The following is a 3,328-nucleotide window of genomic DNA, read 5'->3' as shown; positions in this document are numbered from 1 at the left end:
TCATAAAATGAATGATGATGGTTGGTATGTGAAAAATTGAAATTTTTTACACTGGAGGAAAATTCTATCACATGTTACTTAGGAGCTGAGAAAACCAAAACAGGATGTTTTCAGCTAACCTCACACTCAAGTGGTGTTAGTGGGGGGGGGGTAGCAATGTGTAGTGGCAGAAAGGTCACCATAAGGTCAAGGTCAGCCTGTGCTATATGATGAGATTCTATTTAAAAAGTGCACCTTGATCATGCCAATTTTTTGAAACCAGGTCCTACTGTGTCCCAGAGTGGCCATTGGTGCAGGACCTTAAGAAACCCTGAAGCCTCAACGGGAAGAACAGGCTCACACCACCTCGACTGGTTTAGTCCATTAGGAAAATGTAGTTCACACAGTCGTTCATCTGTTTGTTTGTTTTAAGATAAAGGCTCGGGATTCTGAGTAGAGCCTGGTGCCCCACAGCTGCTCAACCCACCTGCAGCGGTTCCCTCCTAGACTCTCCTTGTAAGAGCAGATAGAAAGTCTTCAATCAGGTGAGATCCATTAAGAAAACAGCCTGTCAGACCACATCTTGGGCCAAACCCTGGTGGACCACCCAATGAGCCTGCTCTACAACGTGAGTGTTTGCTACACTAAGCTCAAGGGACTGGTGCCCAGCATCCCGTAGAACAAGGTGACCAAGGTGGAAATCCTACAGCATATCACCATTTACATCTTGGGCCTGCAAATCGCCCTGGTCTTCACCCCACGAACATCAGCCTGGAACATCGAAGACCTGGGCAGAACCAGGAGTCCAGGATGCCTTTGATCGCCCTGAACAGGGACATCGGCAATCTGTCCTTCCAGACATCTGCTCCCTTCTGAGCTTATGTCGAATGACAGCAAAATATTCTGTGGCTGAATAAATGGAGAACAAGTTAAAGGAACCTTTTTAAAAAAGAAAACAAACAGAAGAAAAACTAAGAATAATCATCTTCCCCGGGTGTCTCCTGCCTGAACCATTGTTTATGAGAGACTTCCATTGCCCTTTCTACAGTTGGAAGATTTTCTCTATATACTATTCCTACCATGGGGGTGTGAAAAACATCAAAAATCACAAAGAATTGCCCATCCTAAGCCAACTTTGTCTTTTTTCAAAGGTGAAGTATGAGTACCAGAAGCCAGTATTTGGTTATTTAAATAAATTGATGTGAGTCTACTGAATGATATAGATAGATAGATAGATAGATAGATAGATAGATAGATAGATAGATAGACAGACAGACAGACAGATGATAGAGATAGAGATATGGATGTTGTGTGGACTCTAAAGTTTCTGGTATAGTGGTATATCTATTTATGTGTAAAATGTAATGATATACTTATGCTAAGTTTTTTCTAAAAGCTTAGTTGTAAATTTATCCTTTTTATACAAAATAAATCAAGGGTGTTTTAAAAGAAAGACACAGAAAAAGGAATACAAATAGTTCTTCAGTATGTGAAAAGATGCTACCATTCTTAACAGCAGAGATTCAAATTAAAACCATGTGCGAAACATTTTTTTTTAACCTTCTTTAAGCAAAGATTGAACATTTGATTAAAAACTGTGTTGTTGTGCCTCCTTGTCCCGGGACGCCACAGGACACCGGGTAGGCGGCTGGCACCAAGAAGTTCTGGACATCTGAGCGCGTCTTTGACCACCCATGGGAAATGGTTACTAAGGCTGCAAGGCAGAAATACCCAAACCCCACGAATCCAAGCGTGGTTGGCATTGACGTGTGGGACAGACATGTCGATCCCTCTGGAAAGTTGCACAGGTTCCTCAGCACAGAGCGGGGCCTGCCTTCCATTGTGGAGTCTCTTATTAGTGCAGCAAGAACAAAAACATACGTGCAGGAGCATTCTGAAGTCAACCCAATAAAAAAGACAATGGAGCACCAACATTTCATTTACAAATATGGTCTCAGTCGACAAGAGGCTCACATACAAGCCGCAACCCCAGCACCCAGAGAAAACTGTCCTGATCCAGGAAGCCATCCTCACCATGAAAGGGGTCAGCCTCAGGAGCTACCTTGAAGGACTCATGGCAAACACCATTTCTTCCAACGCTAACAAAAACCGAGAAGCAATGGAATGGGAGATTCATAAACTGAACACCGAGATTGAAGAGTTGACAGCGTCAGTCAGAGGAAGCATAAGAACCCCAATGGCAGCTGCAGCAGCGTTGGTGGGAAAATGGAAATTAGTGTGCAGCTGCAGGGCCCCAGGACTCTTCAAGCTGACATCATATTTATTTGTTATTTAAAAGAATATAGCTCCTTTAGGTAGATTTTATTTATTTTCTTAATGAGCTGGGGAAAGGCTGTGACTTTTGATCAAAACAAAAGATGGAGAGGGTCTGAGTCACAGTGATCGTCTGAGGTGGAGGGCTTGAGGGGCTGGCTGGAGTCTTGTGTTCACGTGGACTGTTAACAGGCTTGTTTGTTGTTGTTTAAGTGCTTAGAAGAAATTGATGTTGGTCTCGTGTCTCCTTAGGTATAGAATCTTAGCCTTTCAGGTACTGAAGCCCTGCCGTGGCTGTGGACCAACCAGCACAAAGGCCGGCTGCCCTCGGGTCCACACAGTTGCCCGACACGGTGAACTAGAACCCCTTGCGTGAGGAACTCACTTTAAAAAGAGACATTGTATAATTTCAGATGGCATTAATTTGTATAAAATAACTTGCCCTGTTGGAAAGCAGTGTGTGGATTTGGTATTTAAATGATATTTTTGGAGTGAAAAACAAAAAAAAAAACAAAAAACAAAAAACAAAAAACAAAAACTGTGCTGTTTGGGCCTACACAAGACAAGCCCTTTCAAAAACCAGTCAAGGAAGGGGAGGGGCCACGGGCACTTTCTCCTTACCTCTGAGCTACAGCCTGTTGAGAGCATCTGGGCCGGCGCTGTCACTGCTTACTTCCATGGGAATCCACTGCTGAGCCCACCAGGCTCCAGCACATGGTTCCCAGTGCCACACGCTTGCCCTGGTTATCCTCTGTGGTCACAGAGCAAAACTAACAAAACAAATATATTAGGAGGTCATAGGAAGAAGCAAGGTGAGGTCAGTATACACTGTGAGCAAATCCTCAAACAAGTTTAATTAATAAAAATCCCTTATTAAGAAAAACTGCTGGAGGGCTGGAGAAATGATTCACTCAATTATTAAGAGCTAGGACAGTTCCTACAGAGAAGGTAAGTTCTGTTCCAAGCATCCACCTTGGGCAGCTCACAACGCCCTGTAGCTCCAGCTCAGAGGATCTGATGCCATCTTCTGCCTTCTGCAGGCACGGCACTCCTGTGCACATACAGCATGCATACA

At 43.8% G+C, this 3,328-nt stretch overlaps 1 pseudogene; it reads left to right on the top strand.

Annotated features, from left to right (window-relative positions):
- Positions 1 to 280: 280 nt before the first annotated feature.
- On the top strand, positions 281 to 2,685 carry LOC146895279 (PRELI domain containing protein 3B pseudogene; annotated as a pseudogene).
- Positions 2,686 to 3,328: the final 643 nt, after the last annotated feature.

This window comes from Myodes glareolus, chromosome 3, assembly GCF_982192425.1.
Source record: "Myodes glareolus chromosome 3, mMyoGla1.1, whole genome shotgun sequence".
Lineage (NCBI taxonomy): Eukaryota > Metazoa > Chordata > Mammalia > Rodentia > Cricetidae > Myodes > Myodes glareolus.
This window is presented reverse-complemented; position numbering and strand designations above follow the sequence as displayed.